The sequence below is a fragment of the Macrobrachium rosenbergii genome, chromosome 41 (assembly GCF_040412425.1).
Source record: "Macrobrachium rosenbergii isolate ZJJX-2024 chromosome 41, ASM4041242v1, whole genome shotgun sequence".
NCBI lineage: Eukaryota > Metazoa > Arthropoda > Malacostraca > Decapoda > Palaemonidae > Macrobrachium > Macrobrachium rosenbergii.
Genome location: NC_089781.1, coordinates 49,283,399 through 49,306,394, shown reverse-complemented (window position 1 = coordinate 49,306,394; position 22,996 = coordinate 49,283,399). Strand labels below are relative to the sequence as shown.

The 22,996-nt window shown below is 39.0% G+C and overlaps 1 protein-coding gene, 1 non-coding gene and 1 pseudogene across 7 annotated transcripts in view; all 3 read left to right on the top strand.

Annotated features, from left to right (window-relative positions):
• Positions 1-22,996, top strand: part of Rad9 (cell cycle checkpoint control protein Rad9) — an 822,739-nt gene that overhangs the window by 37,115 nt on the left and 762,628 nt on the right. The gene's annotated exons all lie outside the window — the stretch shown is intronic.
• LOC136827278 (U6 spliceosomal RNA) lies at positions 922-1,033 on the top strand. The gene has a single exon (XR_010849802.1). It is a non-coding gene; the product is annotated as a U6 spliceosomal RNA (small nuclear RNA).
• On the top strand, positions 2,544-2,661 carry LOC136827263 (5S ribosomal RNA; annotated as a pseudogene).

Sequence of the window (22,996 nt, the reverse complement as noted above, 5' to 3'; positions counted from 1 at the left end):
AATAACTCCCAGGACCAGGGAGGGGGCATGTTAAATATTAGAGGGTCACGGGGCTTCCCACCGATCTGGCGTCCCTTCGGCAGGTCCTGATAACGCTCACCCAGGCTGCCAGGGATCGTGCTCAGGCACGCATCCTGAAGGATTGCTTCTCGTCCTCCGACACGTCCTAATGCCTCACGGGGTTGGAGCTCGGTTGACTCTCGCCCTCTTAAGAGAAGCTTAGAGGAGAGGACGACTTCACGTCCTCTTCCTCTAGATTTGTACTCTTAAATAAAGTTGCGTGGATATTCCTCTGCAGAAGAGAATAAAGTGTTTTTTAGAATGATCACTGTTTTCGACCCCCTGTCGCTAAGGCAAGAGAACTGGGCAGCTTCTTCCCCTGTGGAAGGAAGTATCGAAAACGCCCCTTTCCTTCTCTCAGGTTCAGCCCTTCTCCCGAGTAAGAGTGGCTTCTCCAACGCGTAAGATTTTGTTGGGTTTGCAACAACAGCTGGATGCTCTCATGAACCTTTCAAGATTCGAATCTGCCTGTTAAGAGGTACAGACTTTCACCACATCCGTCTCTGTTTGGAACGATTACAGAGCGTCTGTCGTCTAGAGAGAGTGTTTAGTGGCTTCCTATTCGTCTTCCCAAGTTGAGGTGTTGGCCTTTTCTCTTGTCTCGCGCCAGGAGCGTCTTGCTCTTCGAGAGCGCTTACAAGAACGCCTTTCACCTTGGCCTTTGAATAACTTTGGCTGCCAGAAAGTGTCTTCCCACGCTGAATGACTCTCTTCCAGTATCATGCCACGGAGCCTTTCAGCGTCACGCCATGGCGCTTGGCAGACAAATCGTATAGCTTCAAGTCTTGTGTTGACACCGCTCCAGTTGTTTATTTATCAACAACTTCCCGCTTCAACATCTGATGTCCCTTAATTTAGCCAGTACTTTATCTTGTGCAGCAGTACATATACTAAATTGGAACGATACAGAGAAGATTAAAATGGCTCTTGCGAGAGAGGATGACACGCTAATCGTGAAGCGTTCACATTTTTTATGTTTACTATCCTTACTCTAGTTGAAATGACTTCTTACAACCGCTGGGAGTTCCCATTTATACGACAATCGTAAATCGGAACTACTTTCACCACTCACTCCAAGACCCACCAGCTACTTTGGAAGAACATCCTCTTTCGTCACAGCCTTTGTATGAAGAGAAACTTCTTTCGTCTTCTTCTTCCTCTGATTATCAGACTCTGCTTTTTTCTTAAGGATCTGTTTCCTGAGACTTTTCAACGTCGGCTCCTCTCTCTCCACCTTTGCAGTTGTCTTTGTCTTAAGGGCGTTTGTGAAAAATCGGAAATCAAAAATTTTCTGGGATATTTTATATATGGCATCATACATATCCTGACTATCTTCTCAGAAAGTTTTATTTAAAAGTTCGCCACAGTTAGGAGTTATAAACAAAACAGTAAACCTATCATAGTCAAATTACATTTTTCATATAATGTAATGATATTGTCAGTATATCGGTGGTAATTTCCTTTTAGCTATGAAATAATAATATCTAATGCGATCTATGGCAACCTGTGGACCTAGTGCGCATCAGCGAAGACAGGAATGCCTTCCAGGGCAGTCAGTGGCAGTCAGTCAGTAGCAGCTCAGAGCTTGACTAAGTAAGACATAACGCTGCCCAACCTGAGCCGTGTTTTGACACTCAATTCATTTAGCTTCATTTAGCAAGTTATATTACTTTGCAGGTCTATTTTTGGCTTTTCATTATGTCATAAAACATCAAACTGTGTAACAGCAAGCAAATAAATACACAGAGAAGCAAAAATATCGTTTTTCTCAAAACTAAAGTTATCGACATTCAAACTGCATCTCCTTCATAAAATATTGCACCGATCTCATGATACAAAAAGTAAACGAAAGCTAAATGTTTGCATAACAAAGGGGCTTCCATGGGAAGCAACTGAGACCCGCACCACGAGAGAGAGTTTTTTCCCCGAAGGAATGTCACTTCAAGAGAGGTAGCAAGTGACTCCATTTCATCTCCAGACTCCCTTTGCAACCAGGCTTCATTTTGCACAAGCCTGGAAAGAGTGAGGGGCAGACGTTTGGTCCCTCCTACTGTTAGAGAGAGGTTACTTGATTCCCTTCCTGTCTCCTCCTCTTTTGTTTTTGTTTCCCAACTGCCTTCCTGTCAAACAGAAAATTGTTTGACCTGTTCGAACAGATGTTTAAGCGGAGAGCAGTGGAACAGGTCTTGGACTCGGTGTTCCCGGGATTTTTACTACAGATTGTTTCTAGTCCCAAAACTTTCAGTAGGCTGGAGACGTCGTCTTGGGCGTCAACAGGTCGAACAACTTGGTCCGGAAGGAAAAGTTCAAGATGGAGAACAGCAGTCAATACTGCAAGGAGCCCTTCATCCCGGGATTGGATGGTATCTTTGGATCTCCAAGATACTTATCTTCACGCCCCAATTCATCCACGTTCGGTGAAGTATCTCAGGTTGTCTTGGGGACTAGACGTACCAGTTCAGGGCTCTCTGCTTTGGACTCTGCACAACGCCATACCACGTTGAAAACACCGCTTCTCGTCCGATCAGCGAAGTTAAGCAACGTTGGGTCTGGTCAGTACTTGGATGGTTGACCGCCTGGGAACACCAGATGCTGTTGGCGTCACATTTTGCTCGAGGGTGTTTACACGTCTCATGAAAAACGTTGCGATGCAGTTGCATCTGTATTACGTCAGGATCTCACTCTACTTGGACGACTGGTTGATTCGGCGTATATCGGCGAAAAAGGTATCTGGAGGACCTTCAGTTGACTCTGCAACTCGTGAAGTCCCTGGGACTTCTGGTCTGTGGAGAAGTTGCAGCTGATCCCCTCACTGTCCATTGTGTCTGGGAATTCAGATCTATTCAGCGGCTTTTATAGCGTCTCCGTCACAAGAACGGCAACTTCTATGTATGAAAAGTTCGGCCTTCTTGGAAAAGGAAACATGCTAGGTGAAGGAAGGAATGAGTCTGCTGGGGACCATTTCCTCGCTGGAGAAGTTTGTTTTCTGGGAGTCTGCATCTCAGGCCTCTTCAGTTCTTTTTGTTGGAGAACTGGCAAAGCAAGGAAGACTTGAAAGAGGAATTGAGAATTCTTCCTTATATAAAGAGGATCTGTGGTGGTGGCTCGATCCAACGAAATTGCAGAAAGGGATCTCCCTCAAGCTTCTGAACCCCAACCTAGTGTTGTTTTTCCGTAGGGTCGTCAACAGGTTGGGGGCAACACTAGAGGGAAAGTGTTAGGAACCTGGAGAGAGGAACAGGTGTCCTGGCACATCGACTTCAAAGATTTGGCGGCTATCTTTTAGCTCGCCAATTCTTGAGTCCAAGTTTGCAATCGTGTAGTTCTAGCAAACTCGGACAATACTACTTGTTCCCTGTTCAGCCTTGCAAGAGAGATTATTCTTTGAGCCTATGCTATTTAACATTTCGATTCTCACAAGTTTTGTTGCAGGGGTCGAAAATGTTCGAGCAGACCTGCTCTCTTTGGCGCCATCAACTCCTGCCGAAGGAATGGACCCTTCATCAGGAGGTTTGCCAAGATTTTTGGAAATTTTGGGGTCGCCATCTTGTGGATATTTTCACGACCTCAAGAACAGCGAGGCTCCTCTATAAAGCTCATCTGTACTCGACCCTGGGGCAGTTGCGATAGTTGCTCTTCCTGGGATTGGACGGGAATAGATGTTTACGCCTTTTCCCCGTTCTAAATTCTGGGAGAAGTCATCGCATAGTTCGCGGCCTCACAAGGGACGAGGATGACTCTCATCCCCATGTTTTGGCCTTTGAACCACTGGTTCTCGGAGTTTCTCTTCTGGTTGGTAGACGTTCGAGGACCCTTCCTGAGAGCAGACCTGCTCATACAAACCCACTTCACGAGATATCTTTGAATCTCCCGCTCTGAACCTGACTGCTTTCAGACTATCGAAACTTGGTCAGAGCGAAGGGGTTTTTCTGGCCAGGTGGCACGGGCCATCGCTAGAGCCAGAAGTTCTTCATCTAAAGGATATATCTAGCGAAGTGAGCAACCTTCAAAGGTTGGTGTAGAAAGAAGGGCTTTTCCTCTTCCTCTATCACTGTGAGCCAGGTTGCGGATTTTCTCCTTTACTTAAGAGAAAAACTCGATATAGCAGTTCCAACTATCAAGTGTTATCGAGCATGCTTTGATTGTATTCAGACACAGAGGATTATCTTTGTCTGACAATAAGGACCTCCACGATCTTACGAGCTCTTTCAAGACGTCCAAGGTTCCTCAGCTAATTTCCCTGCTTGGAACTTGGACGTAATGCTCAAGTTTTGATGTTTAGTCCTTTTGAGCCTCTCCACTCTGCATCTCTTAAGGATGTTACTCGAAACGGCATTCCGTCTCTGGCAATAAGAGAGTGACAAAAGTTCGAGGCCGTCATGTGGGCTTCAAGGAACACAATGCTGTCTATTCTTTAAGCCCTAAGTTCTTGGCTAAGAATGATAGGTCTTCTAACCCTTGGCCTAGACACTTTGAAATTAAAGGTTTAGCAGACCTTATTGGACAGGAACCTGAGGGAGTTCTATGTCCAGTTAGAGCTCTCAAGTACTACCTTAAAAAGAACACAGGACACTCGTGGTCCCTTGGATGTTTTATGGTGTTCTGTGAGGCAACCAGTTAAACCTATGTCAGAAGAATGCACTGGCATTCTTCATTAGGGACGTCATTGGGGACACACTCTAGTTGTGACGACTCCAACTTCAAGTTGTTGAGAGTTAACGCTCACGAGGTGAGGGCAGTTGCTACCTCCATGGCGTTCAAGAAAAATATGGTACTCAGTGACATTCTTAGTGCCACATTTTGGCAAAATCAATTCGGTGTTTGCCTCACACTCTTGGCAAGATGTTTAGGTAGCATAAAAAATTGCTTTTCGCTGGGACCATACATTGCTGCTTCAGCAACCTTGGGGACAGGGGTAACTCTGATCCTATCCCCTTTTTAATTGTGTTTTTGTGGTTGTTGGGTCGACTACTGGAGGCAGTCTTCCCAATCCTTTGCAAACTAACGCTTTAGGTGTTGGTTAGGTGGTTAGTAATGCTCTTTTGTCCTCTTTGTATGGTCTATGATCTAGTCACATTGTGGTCACGCCCCGTTGACAGATCATCTAGAAGTCGCCAGCTATATAGGTCACTACCTCGCTGGGGTCTCTAGTAAAGCAGAAGCAGACTAGAGTGACAGTAACCACTCAGTCAGCTACGCTATCAGATAAGGAACCAAAATAATTTTACCAATAATTGGTTTTTTCCTAATTCTTGGCTGTCTCTACCCCCTCCAAAGGTGGTATTCAGCTATATATATATCTGGCAGGTAAGTCTCATGAACAAAATGATATTTTAATGATAAAATAAAGTTTGTTCATACTTACCTGGCAGATATATATATTAATATTGCCCTCCTCCTCCCCTCAGGAGACAGTGGCGTTAGAAAATCTGAATAGAAAATGGGAATGGTTCCTGATACCCGCCTCCCAGCGGCGGGAATGGGTACTAACCACCTGACCGGCACTGCGTGTGCCGCGAAATTTGAAATTCTGTCGGACCTTCGGAGAATACAGCTATATATATATCTGCCAGGTAAGTATGAACAAACTTTATTTTATCATTAAAATATCATTTTTGTGAATTAAGCTTGATTAAGAAATACTTAAATCTTACACTGTTGTCAATTAATGGTAAATCTTTTGAGATTGTGAACTTTACATATAACTTTTGAACTTAGAAATAAACCTGTTTGTTTAAAGGTATGAAAACATAATGTTTCATTTTGATCACCAGTAATTAGAGACATTAATGAGTGTGTATAAGGTAAGTGATGTATCTGTTCACCTGAGACTTATCTAGGTCAAATAAAACCAGAGAGATAGTTACAGTGCTGGTTGAAGATAACCCATATTCCACTAATCTGGATATAACTTAATAATTGCGCTTACCTCATCCATAATTGATAAAGTTACATTGATTTTCTCAAGTGATAAATAAGTTTATGGGATCGTTATACCTTTATCATTGTCACTCTTTGTTAAAGGTTTCAAGTAATCTGGTCGATGTTTGAAAATAACTTTGGTATTATCATTTGCACAAAATAAAGTTTTGTTTATAGTTGTGTAATAACTCAGGTGCTTGATCAATAATTGCTAATATATATATATATATATATATATATAATATATATGCAGTGTGTATCGGTATATATATATATATATATAATTATAATCATATATATAGTATTATATATATATAAATATGGTTGATATATATAACTACTATATATATATATATATATAGAATATATATATATCAACATATATAAGTTTATATATATGATAGAATATTAAATATATTTATATATATATATATAAATATATATATATATATTTATATATATATAGATATATAATATATATATATATCCATATATATATCAAAATAAATATATATCCTTATTTAATAAACATATTGAAATCACATTCATACATACACATATACAGTATATATATATTTTTTTATTTTAGCTAGCAATACATAACTTTGGAATCAGGTCAAAAATACTTTTTTTTTTAAAATAAACGAAATAATATACAAAACACCAATAAATAAATATATAAAAACTTGTAATAAATATAAAACTAAATATAAAATCAATACAGAATACTCACTGTAATCCTGACTGAGAATTTTAAGGTTTCTTGTTTCTCTCCTCCTCCATTGAAGAGTCTTGCATTTTTTCCTCTCGACATGACGAGGTACAGGTGGAGGAGGGAGAGCTTTTTATTGCAGATGGTAGATACATCCCCCTTGAGTGAAATATTGCGCCTCCAATGTCCCTCGGTAGGCCCACTCCAAATATATGACCGTATTAAACATGTCTTGTGGTCACACTCCCGAACCTGCAAAGTGCTACCTTGCAGGTGCGACAGATTACCGGGTGTCTCTTCTGCCATTCTTATGGCAATAAACCCATTTATCAATTCTTTCGCCCTGATAGGACAAAACAACTTGATTATGATCCCCTGCCTGCAGCCGACTTCAGGGTCCAAGAAAATATTGGGACATTGGAATGTGAGGGAGGCGGCAGCAGGGAATTTAGCAGGGGCGGCATCATCAAGGACTCGTCAGGCTGAGGAGCAGGACGTCTGAGGCTGACAAGTAATGATGACATCTGCCCTATCCAAGAATTGGGGCAGATCTGGAACTCCTGGTTCGAGGAGGTGTTGGAAGGCCACTCCTCAGGATTAAAGTTTATGAGCCCATTCCCGGCCACCTCAAGAAACTGGATGTGGGACAACTTCAGTGGTGTCGAATTGTATCTACAGTAGAGGAGAGTTAATATGCATTCTGGAGGGCCAACTGAAGGAGGTATTGAGGAGCTTCTGTGTCCACCTAGCTCCTGGTTCTTCCTTAGACTGGGATAATACTGGATGAGTTGATGAAAGATCAACTCCTCCCAGTGCCTGTTGTAGTGCCCAATGATGGTAGGCCGCTGGGCACAGTGGAAAACTCCTCTGAGTTTGCCCTTTAAATGTCTTCTTTAGCTGAATGACCTCTTCTTGGATGGGCTCATGATTCTTGACGTAATTGGTCCGTTCTGACCCCCTTCCAACAGATAAAAGATATCTCCCTTCCGCCACCACTCTGTCTCTCCTCTTGCCAGATGTTGCGGCTGGCTAGCAAACCTCTTGAGGACATTCGGGGCCCAACACAAGTGAAGGGTACCACTGATATGCACACCTGCTTCATACAGTTCCTGGGCCAGGGGATACCGAGTTATAATAATTATCCATAAACAGATGGTATCCCTGGTTACGAAGCTGATCCACAAGAAATGAAAACAGTGTCATGCAACATGGAGAAGACCCGGAATACACAGAGAAGTCACGGCGATCCAGTGTTATAATTGTAAATAAAATAACTTCACACCATATTTCTTTGGAAGATAGTGGCGTTGTACACTTTTACACTGCATTGCCTTTGTATGGCATCATCCCTCATCCAAAGAAAGGTTCTTGGAAGGAACCATGAGAAACTGTTGTTCACGAATGTAGTCTAACACTGGGCGGACTAAGATGAGGCTTCAGGGTTATTCGGGTATGGCCCATGGTTGAAGGCGTTGAAATACCTGTCCAACGCCAGGAAACTATCACGGGGCATAATGCCGAGCACTATTGGGCATAGAAAAAAAAAATTCCACTTCCAATATTGCCTGACGTCAGCAGCAGGCATCATTCCAAAGAAGATGTGGAGCCCAAAAGATGCGCCTGTCCGTGAGGTTTTGGTCCCACCAGTGATACGACAACGAAATGCAGTTCCTCACGGCAGTACCCGGCGTAATCCGCTGTCTCTGCAAAGAGGCATTCCAGCAATTCCATTCAGGAAGAGCTGAATGAACCCCAGTGCAGTGAGAGGCACCAGGCCTTCTGATTCAGTGCAAGACTGCCGTGAATGGGTGCATGTTGGGTGGGGTGGGGTCCTCCAACCACCCCATTTTCACTTTGAAGGAAATGAACAGCCTTCACCAAGCTTTTGCTTCGTTCTGACCTTCTACAGCGGGCCTAATTTTGCTGACGTCCTTCATGACTCCCACCCTCCCCCACTGGCCCATTCTCCCTCACATTCACCATCACTTTCTGTCTCGTCCCCGCCAGCCACAATCGGTGCCTCCTCCTCAGACTCTCCTTCATAGGCACTGAAACCACTGAACTCCTGTTCACTTTCAGGCTGGCTCCCATCAACGGACATTGAGGCAAATTTTTTCATCACTGACATCGGGCATGATGTCCACACTCGTCACTAGATGACCAACTGCCATCAAAATGAGGACTTTCCTAACCCTCGATCGAAGGCTCCAACAAGTACTCATCAATGTCCTTTTGTTGGAGGCCTCCCAAATTATCTTTTGGATGCCCCTCAGGATTCGAATGCTTCCTAGGGTCGTAAAAGGCACAGGATAGGGTCCTTGGTCCTTGATACATTTTGCACGGATGGTTGAGAAAGCTGGGTCACCTTGGGTGCTTGGTCCCTCTCCAGCATCCAAATCTAAAACTCGCCTCACGCTCACTACCAACAGGCAATATTTTTTTCACGGTCCTGACGACGTTGGGACATCTCTGCAAACGTCCTGTTGACTTTCACAGTTCGCATTAACACTCACAAAAGTTCTGCAAAACACGAATGTGTCAAGAAATGACCTCCTGATTCCATCGCTAATGCTTTGTAGTGCGAGAAGAAAGAAATTTGCAATGACAACGGCTGGGTAATGCTTTAAACTAAAACAACAGCGTGATCCGTGAACTCCCAGCATCCCTGAAGGCGTGTGATTTAAAATCTTTCGCAAACTAGCCCTATAACTCTTTTTCTGCGAATATTTAAAAAAACGTTTTGTAGTCGATGTACTGTACGTCCACTTGGCACCTGACAGACAATTTTAGTCGACGCATGGGCGACTTAATTCCCAGTTGGCGTTTAAGGGTTAAAGACTTGTCATATTTATTTTATATATTAAGTATTTATTTTAAATATAAAATTTTTTATATATTTTTTATTGTTTTTATCTATCATTCTTCATTTTTTACGTTCAAAATTTAACACTGAATTTTCCTAGTACAGTATGTTATCATTCACCTTTTTGTTATCAATCACATCATTAATTTATATATTTCATCGTCATTGCTGTGCTGAATAATCCTGATGGGTTCCGGCACTTGGTCTTCAAGACCTAAATTTCATAATCAGTCAATCAACAGTGCCCCTTGACCTTAGTTTACACCTGGACTGCCGTAGTTCTCTCAAGACGAGACCACAGTCCTAGTGTATATACATAGAGAAGAAAGGCTCGCTTCCTCTCTCATTTTCTCTCCAAGCAAGAGAACCTCTAATGTGAACAGATCGGTTTCGTTTTCAATTCAAGTCATCTCAAGTTCTTGCTGACAGAGTGAGAACTGGTTATTCCCACCGGTTAGATCTTGCGTCCCCTGGTCTGACAGGAACTATGGAGTCCATTTCATAAACTAATTTGGTTGCAGACGTTATTCTTCTAGCATTGTCTATCAGACTAAGTGGGCCATTTTCGAAGCTGAGGTTGCAGTCTCTACCCCTCTTCTTGCGAGACTTCTGTGGCCCATTTTCAGAACTCCCCTTCTATTCCTGAGGGGATCTACATCTTTCATACTTCATCAGTAAGGGGTATCCAAATATGCTTATTTAAGTGTTTAAGCACAGGGGCCTAGCTTTTGACGACCTTATCTTGTCTTTGATGCGTCCAACTGAGGAAGGAATCCGGTCTCCTGGAACCTGGATGTATTCTGAATGACTGATGAGTCCCTTGTTTGATCCCCTGCGTTCCTCTTCTCTACAACCTTACACAGAAGACACCCTTCCGCATGGTCTCTGGCTTCGACTAGGATGCCATTGTTTAGAGAAGGTCTTTTCACAGAAAGACGCTTTTTTCCTTATCTTGGGAATTTAGCTAATAATGAGGACCCATTCAAGCTCTAGATCCGTTCTTTCTACCTTTGGAAATTAATGGACATCATTGGCTCTGAAGAAGAGAGCACCCTCTGTCCAGCTAAAAGCTTTCAGGTTTTACCTAAACAGGATCGGACTAAGATCACATCATGAAAGGGCTTATTTTTGAATGCATAAGGAGAGCATTTTGCCTTATTAAGTGAAAACCAGGGACATCAGAGCAGCCTCTTCCTCCTCAGCTTTCAGGCTCATTTTACTTCCATTCCACACAGTCCTACTGGAAGTATAATCATCCTCCTCGTCTCGCTTTCTTATCAAGTGATCCCGATCTTCTATCTTGCCTGACACCCAGTTCGCCGGGCAACAGCTACAGTCTGGCGTCAGCTACTGTCTTGACACCAGCTATAGAGCTTCCAGAGCCATGAGCTTCTAGCTCGTCTGACACCCAGCTCATTTGGCGCTGGTTACAGCCTGGCATCCACTAGCTTCCACGAGCGCCCACCAGCTCCAAGCTCAACTGGCACCAGCTACAGCCTTACACCAGATCATTCTCCAAACATCCAAAGTACTCTCCAGCCCTAGCCATGTGGGAGAATAGGAAGGTCTCTGTCTATTTGGAGTTTTCAATCAGAGGACCTTCCTCTACTACATATGGTGATGTGGCAAGACCCGTTTCATCCGCTGAATAAAACGTATTGCCATCATGGACTTTTAACTTGAGGCACACTAAGAATTATGATAGAGGTTTGCCTACTTTTAAATAAAGCTAAGGACATCAGAGTAGCGTCTACCTCTGTAGCTTGCATGCATTTTATGCCCCGTACGTCCATTCTGCCTTCGACTGACTGGGAAATGTAATCGTTCTTCGTTTCTTACAAATTTTAATGGAAGTTAAAACAGTGTGGAAATCTTCCAGTACCTTGAGACCTTTTCTAGTAACTGGCATGGTAGTTGTGGAAGGAAGCATAGGATTTTTTTCCTACTGTCTCTTCACCTTGTAATAAGGTGTAGATTTTTACTTGAACCTTTGTGGTACAATGTACCTGAAACACACGCCACTCTCATTGGATGGGTTATGTTTTATCTCAGTGCAGGTGACAATGTTGTCTGGTTGTTTTTATTTTGGTGCTTCACCCAGGGCAAGGGTGGACACCTATCATGCTTTGCTAGCCATTGGAGTACTTCCTTCACTGCAAATTTCCCACTAAGCAGGAGGCAACCCATGGCTATACTGCCACGCCAGTATGAGTTGAGATGAGCACCAACCAGAGGCAGTATCCATCTGCAGTAGCTCTCTTAACTGATAAGTAACGACAAGCATTGTTTTTCAATTCTAGCAGTTTATCTATTTTAAATTCGTTACTTATCTTAGTAAGTAATGAATGTTTTGGAGTAGAATATGTCCATGTATCCCAACTCCTATCAGTGTGGGAATCAGCTATGTAATTATATGTTAAGTTACCTATATAAAATTGACATTTTTATGATAAAATAAAGTTTTATATATACTTAACAAGTAATTACATGATCGGGGCTCACCCTTCTCCCCGCTGATGGACATAAGGCATGAACAGATTGAGCTTATCTGCTAAAGTTGTTATTAATATTCCTGCTAGTGAGGGGAACTGGTCACCTACGCAGACATTTTAAGTGTTACCCTTGAAATTTTGAATTCAAGCTGCCGTATAAGTGAACTAATAGGTATGTAATTACTTGGTAAGTATATACAGTATAAAACTGTATTTTATTATAAAAATGTCATTTTTTTCATCATTTAGTCCCAGTGCATGGTACTCCATCTCATTTTGCTGTGGATCCCCCACTAGATCAATGGTTAAGGTCAGCATTGATAATTTGTCAGTTAGTTTAAAAGGTTTTTATATAAGCAACTTACCAAGTAACTACATAGCTATTAGTTTCATTTAACCACGGCTGTTCAAAATTTGAAATTCACGTTAATGTGCTATTGTTTTCATGTAGGTGACTAGACCCTGCCCACTTTCAGGGAAGAGTAGTTACAACATTGCTGAAGAGCTCAATTTGTTTCTGCCAGTCAACTGAACAACATTCGGTTGAGCAGCTCTGATTTGAATTTCGGCAAATGGTTGTATCTTTCGCCAAATGAATTATTCATTCATGTTATTTCCCTGTGCTCTTTATTAACCCTGATGAAACGCCTACTGGTTGTATCATGGACGTCGACTAAAATTGTCTTTTGGGTGCCTTGTCATTTTCCTTCTGTACCGTATCATATATTCGACTAAAAAATTTCAACCTTGGTCAACTTTGACTCCCGAAATGGTGAAAAACGCAATTGTAGCTAAAACTCTTACATTCTAGTAATATTCAATCATGTACCTTCATTTTGCAACAAATTGGAAGTCTCTAGCACAATATTTCGATTTATGGTGAATTTTTAAAAAAAACTTTTTTTATGAATAATGTAATACAGTTGTTGGCCGAAAATTTCAGAAATTCTTTGGTTTTCATTTTGTCGTAATTTTGCACTGTTCTATATTAACCGTTACATAAAGTTTTATATATGAAAATGTGCACAATTTCATGTACAATACAACAGAAAATAACTCATGGTTGTAGCTTTTATCAGTTTTGAAATATTTTCATATAAATCACGATAACTGCCAAAATTTCAACCTTCGGTCAACTTTGACTCGACCGAAATGGTAAAAAAAACGCAATTGTAAGCTAAAACTCTTACATTCTAGTAATATTCAATCATTTACCTTCATTTTGCAATCAATTGGAAGTCTCTAGCACAATATTTCGATTTATGGTGAATTTTTGAAAAATCTTTTTCCTTACGCCCAATTTCAGAAATTCTTTTGTCACGTTGTCGTAATGTTTGCACTGTTTTATATTAGTCGTTACATAAAGTTTTATATATGGAAATGTGCGCAATTTCATGTAGAATACAACAGAAAATAACTCATGGTTGTAGCTTTTATCAGTTTTGAAATATTTTCATATAAATCACGATAACTGCCAAAATTTCAAGCTTCAGTCAACTTTAACTCGACCAAAATGGTCAAATAACGCAATTATAAGCTAAAACTCTTACATTATAGTAATATTCAATCATGTACTTTCATTTTGCAACAAATTGGAAGTCTCTAGCACAATATTTCGATTTATGGTGAATTTTGAAAAAAACATTTTTCTTATGCCCATTGCAGTAACTCAGCATAAATTTCAGAAATTCTTTCTAATCATTTTGTGTAATTTTTGCACTGTTCTATATTAGCCGTTACATAAAGTTTTATATATGAAAATGTGCGCAATTTCATATACAATACAACAAGAAAATAACTCATGGTTGTAGCTTTTATCAGTTTTGAAATATTTTCATATAAATCCACGATAACTGCCAAAATTTCAACCTTCGGTCAACTTTGACTCGACCGAAATGGTAAAAAAACGCAATTTTAAGCTAAAACTCTTACATTCTAGTAATATTCAATCATTTACCTTCATTTTGCAACCAATTGGAAATCTCTAGCACAATATTTCGATTTATGGTGAATTTTTGAAAAAATTTTTCCTTACGTCGCGCCAGAAATTCTTTTCATCACGTTTGTCGTAATGTTTGCACTGTTTTATATTAGTCGTTACATAAAGTTTTATATATGGAAATGTGTGCAATTTCAGGTAGAATACAACAGAAAATAACTCATGGTTGTAGCTTTTATCAGTTTTGAAATATTTTCATATAAATCACGATAACTGCCAAAATTTCAAGCTTCGGTCAACTTTAACTCGACCAAAATGGTCAAAAAATGCAATTATAAGCTAAAACTCTTACATTCTAGTAATATTCAATCATGTACCTTCATTTTGCAACAAACTGGAAGTCTCTAGCACAATATTTCGATTTATGGTGAATTTCTGAAAAAAAATTTTTTCCTTACGTCTGCGGCTGTGCTGTAACTTCGGCGAACATCTCAGAAATTCTTTCGTCATGTTGTCGTAATGTTTGCATCGTTTTACATTAGTCGTTACATAAACTTTTATATATGGAAATGTTCGCAATTTCATGTAGAATACAACAGAAGATAGCTCATGGTTGTAGCTTTTATCAGTTTTGAAATATTTTCACATAAATCACGATAACTGCCAAAGTTTCAACCTTCGGTCAACTTTAACTCGACAAAAATGGTCAAAAAACGCAATTGTAAGCTAAAACTCTTACATTCTAGTAATATTCAATCGTTTACCTTCATTTTTCAATAAATTGGAAGTCTGTAGCACAATATTTCGATTTATGGTGAATTTTTGAAAAAAACATTTTCCTTACGTCTGCGCGGTAACTCTGCCGAACATCTCAGAAATTCTTTTGTCTCGTTGTCGTAATATTTGCACCGTTTTATATTAGTTGTTACATAAAGTTTTATATATGAAAATGTGTGCAATTTCATGTACAATACAACAGAAAATAACTCATGGTTGTAGCTTTTATCAGTTTTGAAATATTTTCATATAAATCACGATAAATAGAAAAAATTCGACTGTCGGTCAACTTTAACTCGACCAAAATGGTCGAAAACTGCAATTGTAAGCTAAAACACTTACAGTCTAGTAATATTCAATCAATTAGCTTCATTTTTCAACAAACGGGAAGTCTCTAGCACAATATTTCGATTTATGGTGAATTTTTGAAAAAAAATTTTTTACGATCCAGCGTTACGAATTCATGCATCATTTTTGATAATATTTTCTCTGTGTTGCTTTGATCGTTTTACAATTTGTTATATACCAAAATCATCACAATTTAGTGTACAATACAACTAAAAAACAATTAACTCATTAGCTTTAACCGTTGTGTTTACAGCGCGATTTGTATACAATTATATAAGTTTTTTATTTTTTGCTGTCATATATTCCAATATTTATATATGATAATGATATTTTTTTTCATTTCTGATGGTTGCATACTAAACTTCAGGCAATGACAAAAAAAAGAGCCAAAAATGAACTCTTAATCTTAAAAACTAAGCGTGCTGTGATTTTTTGAAAAAACTTTTTTCCGCTCCGCGCTAACTCACGAACGCGCCAGCATACGGGAGACGTTTTTGTAAATAGGGCTTCGGCGTTAAAGGGTTTAACTAATTCCCTCTTAGTAGACTTGTGACTAATTTGGTTTCTATTTCAGACTCTTGTTTGTCTAGTGCAGGTATTCCAGCAAAGTGCTGTATCACTAGACTTGTTTCTTTATCAAAGTGTGACTAAACTCCGTTACCTGGCTCCCATTCTTCTGAAGACCCAAGGCCATCACCAGCCTAGAAGCTAGAATTGGGTTAAAGTTTGGTCTGCTTGTTAACAACCGAAACAAATCTGGGTGTTTGGTTAAGGCCCTTTGGACCAGGTAAGTATAATTAGTGTTAGTGCAAGTGCAGTGTCAGTGGAGGTGACATTTTGATGCTCCTAGACAAAGGTCAATGACTCCCCAAACCTAGAAGCAGGCAAACCGGAGGTCTAAAGGGAGGTCGATGGGGTCTGCTTTGATTGTTGGTAGAGTTGCCCCCTCAACCTAGCCTGTTGATTGAACCCAGGACTCGGCTGATCATGCCATTGGAAAGGTGTCCATACGGATGTTCATGCTCTGTCATCCAGTGACTTGGACAACAGTGCAGACAGGGGCCGTAAACGGTTTTCAAAAGTATCAAGGCCATTGAAAAGGCTTGCTCCCTCTGCCAAGTGCGCTTCCCCACTTCCCCGAGCAGGTAGTGCATAACACTTAAGTGACATAGAGCCAGTCTTTGACGCAGCATTCCTCATCCAAGTTGTCTGAGCTTTAGCGTGACTTGTTTTGTGTCTGGTAGTGTGAAATGTAAAAACCCATCTTCCAGTCTTTATAGCTGGTTGTGCATCAGTTTTAATGGTGGAGAGCCAGTCTTTGATGCAGCATTCCTCATCCAAGTTGTCCAAGTGCCCGGTTTCCAAATGTGAAAGCAACAAACAACTTTTTTTGTTGAGCATCCAGTGTTGTCCACAGTGTCTACGATGTGCAGACCACCAATTTCTAAATGGAAATGAACCGTTCAGTCCTGTCATATTCATCAGGGAGACTGGATGGTAACAATTGACGTGGAGGAACTCTTCCACATCCTTGTACATCAGACTCCAGGAAGTATCTAGTTCGTAACAGGGCAGAATCTTTTACAGTATCTGGTTTATCTTTCTTAACAAAGTCTCTGTAACAGCTCCACAAGTCTTCACCTGTGTTGCTCGATGCAATTGATTCTCTATTTGGGATGAGTATAAGATGCTGGTATTGTTTGGGCAACTATAAATGTAACATTATGTTTCAGGACTGCCTGAAGAAAGTAATAGGAACTTCATGTCTCACCTGACAACTACAGCAAACAGTACAGTGGATGAGTCTGATGTTACTGTCCATCAAGAAGTTGAGGTGTCTTTAAAAGGTCAGTCTTCTGCAGGTGTCCTTGATTCTTTCTAAAGGCCAATTGCAAAGGGAAACTCCCAGACTCCTTCATTTTCCACATCACTCCCTAGATCAAGGAGGACCTTCAGTGGTGGCTTGCAGAGGAGAGGATTTTAGTAGGAAAGTCATTGCAACCTCTGAGCCCTGACCTAACATTGTACTCAGATGTGTCAGACCTGGGTTGGGGGCCTCTGTTAAATGACTTGGTTGTTAGAAGAAAAGAGACTACATATCAATGTAAGTGTAAGGGAACTGAAGTCGATTCACTTGGCCCTTCAGCATTTTGCAACACCAACATGCAACAAGACAGTCACAGTCCATAAAGGACAATGACTGCATTGGACATAAAAAATCAGGGAGGAAACACCTCCATGCTAGGTAGGCAAGACCAGGATCTTCTTCTCTGGGCAGAGAACAACTGCACCAGGATAATCAACTCTTTTCAGCCAGGGCAAGTTAAGGGGGCGTTTTGAAAAAACTGAAAAAAAATCAAACTTTTCTGAGATCCTTGTTTTTATATGGCATCATACATAGCTGACTATCTTCTCAGAAAGTTTTATTAAAAAATTCGCGGAAATAGTTTCTCAGTTATAAACAAAAACAGTAGCCCTATCATAGCCCAAATTACTTTTATCTATAATGTAATGATAATGTCAGTATATCATTAGTAATTTCCTTTTACCTATGAAAGCTAATATCTCAAATCCGTTATATGGCAATGCCTGTGGACCATGCATTGATCTCTTTTGACCAGGAATTTGTTGCCAGGGCAGGCAGTGGCGTCAGACAGTCTTGTCAGTAGCAGCTCAGAGGTTGACTGGAAAAAATGAACCACAACCTGGCAGCCTTGTTTGCCAATTCATCTAGCTTCATTTAGCGAGTTATATGCCCTTTGCAAGTCTGTTTTATATATTTTGGCTTTTCAAATATGTCATAAAAGCATCAAACTGTGTAACAGCAAGCAAATAAATTCAGTTTGCAAAAATTCGGTGTATCTCAAAACTAAAGTTAGACATTCAAACTGCATCTCCTCCATAGCAGTGTTTCAATGCGCCGATCTCAATGAAACAAAAAGCAAAGCACTAAATAAATTGTCTATAAACAAATAGAGAGCCTATTTTTTCATTTTGTCCCTGTAAAAATTTTTGGAATTTTTTCCAAAAAATCAATCAAGATTTTTGGCAAAAAACGAAAAATATTCATAAAAAAAAAAAAAAAAAATTTAAAAAAAACGCTCTCTTACTTTGTTCTAATATATAATATCTGTCTACCAACTATACAATTTGGCTCTTAGTTTGAAAAGTTATGGATTAGATGCATTTTGAAAAAAGTTTTGGGGTGGGGTTACCAGCTAATGGGTTGAATACGAAAATTATGGTTACATAGTCCAATTCCCTAAACAAAAATAAACCCAGGCACAAAATTTGAAACTGATTCAGTATAAAAATAAACAGTTAATTGGGGGAAATTTGATTTTATCAAATGGCTTTATAATCAGTCGTTCATGCACAAACCAAGACCTTAAGGTCAGTTACTGCAGACAAATTCTTACCAACAAGTGGCACAATCTTCATGTAACTATGACATCTATCTTAGCTGAGGAAACAACACAAAGACTTGTTGCAATGTCAGTAACCACCATTATAGTAAGTACCAAAAATCAATGTTTAATTGTTCAAAAAACCCTGGATGCTGTTAATCTGCTCAGTGAAAAAGCAAACTTGGGAAGCTTTAAATGTTTCCCGTTTGAAGAAGTTATGCCCCGGACCTCTGAAATGGGGACGGATGCCATTGAAGACTAAATGCCCATTCAAAAGATGTCTGGCCTTCAACAGGACTGTTCACATGACATTCGATATTTTTGAAAAAAAAACTCGTACATCATGCCACAAGAATTTTCAGATGTAATGTAGACACAAATTATCAATAAAATGTTTAACCAAGTTAAAACTCAAAATCATAAATGGTACCAATATAAGCGCAGCCTCTCTCAAGACACTATAATAGGCAATTTCTTGTCTCTCAGGTCTCACTTTGTAGTACTCTCTATATCTCTCAAAATGACTAAAATTCTTTAGAATTCTCTCTCTTAATCTTCTCTCCTGTCTCTCTCTGTTCTCTCTCTCTCTCAGTCTCTCTGGGTCTCATCTCTTCTCTGTAAATTTTGCTCATTTATCTCAAAAAATATCTTACATTTATCTTAAATACTTTACTAAACAAATAAAAATACATGTTTCATCAAATAACAATCATCTTCTCTCATTCTATTCTCAGAAAGAGTCTCTCTCTCTCTCCAATCTACCTCTCTCTCTCTGGTCCCACTGAGATTTAGAGAAATATTTGGACTATATCTAACATGTATATTTATTTGTTTTTATAATTTTATAAATAAACAGAATAGGTTACAGAAAGACTAGATAAATAATGGTTACTTTGTTAATATTTTCATTTTTTCCCTGCTATAATTCCATTTTATGTATTTCTGTAGGAAACTATAGAAAACTATTAGGTAAGATTTTTGTCATGTCTTCTGTGCCCTCAGATTAAAAGTTATTTTGTGGTAGATATTTGGTATGTTGATTATCACCCTCCTGTCAATCATTTTGGCATATTGGCGTGAAGGGCAGTTTCTATTCTATTTCTCTGAAGTTCTCTCTCTCTGCCTGGCACCTTGCTTAGTTTTCACACATAGCTGTATGCCATGTATTTTTAAGGGCAATGCTGTAAGATGACTGAAATTATATTAAAGTGTTTTAGGATGATAGTTTAAGGTATATTTGGTGTTTGAGGTATTAAAATAGGCAGTTATAAGGGGGTGTTTGGTGTTTGAACTATTGAAATAGGCAGTTGTCAGTGTTTTGAGAGGGGGGGGGTGTCAAGTATTCGTGGATTTTAGCTATTCGTTGGTGGTTGTGGTTCCCATCCCCCACAAATTTGGGGGGGGGTTGACTGTAGTATAAATGGATTCTGTAAATGAAATAACATTTTAATGATATTTTGCTGTGTTTACATTAATATTTGAAGATTAGTAAATCATTGCAACATGTACATGTCTGCTCACACTGATTCGTATACATCGTGAACTTCTTGGAGTTTTAGTTTCGTAATTTTTTGTTTATGATACAGTAATTCATATTTCATTAAAGAATATGTACAGTACTGAGAGAGAGAGAGAAAGTTTTTAACAAGTGTAGTTGATTCTAAGTACTGTATGATTAACACAGACAACAGTACACAAGAGAATATTTTAACACGGTTTATTGCATTTATAATTTGGTTTTTTTCAATGCACATTTAAATATTTAGGTACAGTACTTAACTCTATTTCCTGAATTCCCAATGTTTCCCCTTTCTGAAAAAAGAAAATGGGACAGCAATACTATATGATTAGAAAATTGAGGAACTTTTCCTGAATATATTGGAGAACTTAATTAGTTTTAATAAGCTAAAATTCGTGTATTTTAAAGAAATTAATAATGTAATACTGACTTTGAAATTATATTAAAGTGTTTTAGGATGATAGTTAAAGTATATTTGGTGTCTGAACTATTAAAATGGGCAGTTATAAGCATTTTATTTTTAAACTATAGTTAGCAAAAGCCAATTTGGATGACCAGTATTTATTTTACTTATGGACCTTTTAATTGCTTTCAACATAAAATATAGGTTTTTCTGTTGTATTATATTGTGATTTGAATGATTTTGAAGTTTATTTACAGTAAATGAATTCTTATCCTTCCCTGGCAAATGATATATATACAAAATTAATAAAAACCCTCTCAAAAACACTTAGAACTGCCTATTCCATAGCTAACACGGCAAAAAACTCTAATCAGTAAACACAGTATTTTAATAGTTTTATGGGAGGGGGGGTGCATTTAGTCTGAAAATCGATAATTTTATTAATTTTGAATATTTCACAGTATATCATACGGGAAGAATAAGTATTTTTTCGCGATGGAAATAAACCTCAAAATCATTCAAATTACATCATAATACAAACAGAAAACCCTATATTTTATGTTGCCAAGAAATATGTCCATGCAAAATGCCATCTTCATATTGACTACTTCAGAACCCAGTGTTGACACTACTGCATTTGAGGTTGTCACAGCAGCCAAGGCAGTGGCTAGCATAGTGCCCGCTCCATCTGGTAACATACCCTCCAGTGTCACTCCCTGCTTAGGTCCTGAATACTTTTGGCCTGTAGGAATCGATCCCACTTGTTCCTTCTGAGATATCCAAGCCTCAAGGTGAATTAGAAGAGTCAGGGCCATCAATAAAGCCAGTACTGTACTATTTCATTTCCACAGTTGATCCTGAGGAAAATTTAGTGGAGATGAAGCACACCATTCCTTTGAGGAAACTGTAGTCAGCTCTCACCCAGTAACTGCAATTCCATTTGCTTTTAAACAAATAAAAAAGGCTACCCGCATTAGGGCTACAGCCTCCAGCGCTATTTTGGAAGTTTTTCTTTAAAACTTGAATAATGGCAGAGCAAGATTTAACTTTTGAGTGCCTGGGCACAGTGGGAATATACAGTGTATTGAAATATTTTAGGACCCCATTTCTTGTATTGAATCAGTACCACTGAGCTCTGGTACTCATATTATATAGCTGTAACAGTGCCTCATTTTAATAGAACAATGGTTGAGCCCTGACCCAGAAGGGATGTTAGGGTTGTTAAAACCTTTAATCAATTTTTACTCATTATCTATGCTAAGTTTGTTCTTTTTTTAACAAGCTGAAGAGCATGTCTAGCCATTTTACAATTTTGTTGCATTCTTTATTTCATTGTGTTGCATTGTATTATATTTGTATTTAAGAGCGTGTTCCCCTCATTTTGGGACCACCTCCTTGACTTCAGTTAGGGGGCTCTTGAACCTCAGGAAGGTTTGAGGTTTAGTCCAAGAGTCCCATATTACCATTCTGTATTTGTTTGAATTAATTTTTAGAATTTTAACATCCAAAAGTTTATTTTCTTTGTATATCAAATTTAGTGGACCTGATAAACAGGAAAAGATATCACAACTGGGATTACATTTTATATATTAAGCTAAATCAGTAGGAACTGTGTAGGATCATCAACCATTTGATAATGTTTGGACCTGAGAGATAAAATGGGAAAACTATTCTTTAGGGCTGGATTGTCACAGATAGTCCAAGGGGGTCTGGTTCTATGGATATGGATTATTTCGGCATCCTTTCCAATTTGCATTATAGTTACATGAATAGGGTGGGGATGATTGTATTCTTGTAATACTCTGAGTCCTAGTAAGCAGGTAAAAATTGTTATTATTATTATTCTAATTATTATTATTTGCCATCCTAAAGTGGGCTTAAATGAGTGGACATTTGGGAGTCAGCTCTCATTTGTGCCATTAGTGGAAGAATAAACCCATGAAAAGGTAATGATATCTTTTTAAAGTTTTAGGTTTATTATTTTTTTCTTTCTATTGATTTTTATGAGCCCCTGTAACGATAAAGAATCGAAGTACCCTGGACCCTCTGATGACTACTTGTTTTGCAGAGATGATTACCTTTACACCACCTTGGAGAATGAAAATTCTCCAAATGTTGATGACCCATATAAAAAGGATGTCCATGTAAAAGTTAGGACCTGGCATTGTTACAATGGAACCATTCTCCTTTGAGCCAGATGTTTCTGTGCCTGTGTCCCCATCAAAAAAGGAACAAAAATAGTTCAGACATGTTTTCAACTGCGGGCACTTAGGCAGCCTAAAAGATTAAACAAAGAAAATATAGACCAGACTCAACCTTGGTTCACTTAAGAATCAAACTGGTCCCTATTTTTGAATTTCAAGCCAACCAAGAAATATCCTTCTAAAATTGAAAATTACTTGTTGAACCGATGCCCATAAGACAAATTATGCTTGGAGGAATGTGGTTGAAACAACAACCAGAATCCAGTCAGAAAATTATCAAAATATTAAAAACAAAGAAAACATGAATATAAGCATTACAAGGCATGATACCATGAACAGTGTAGAAGGCA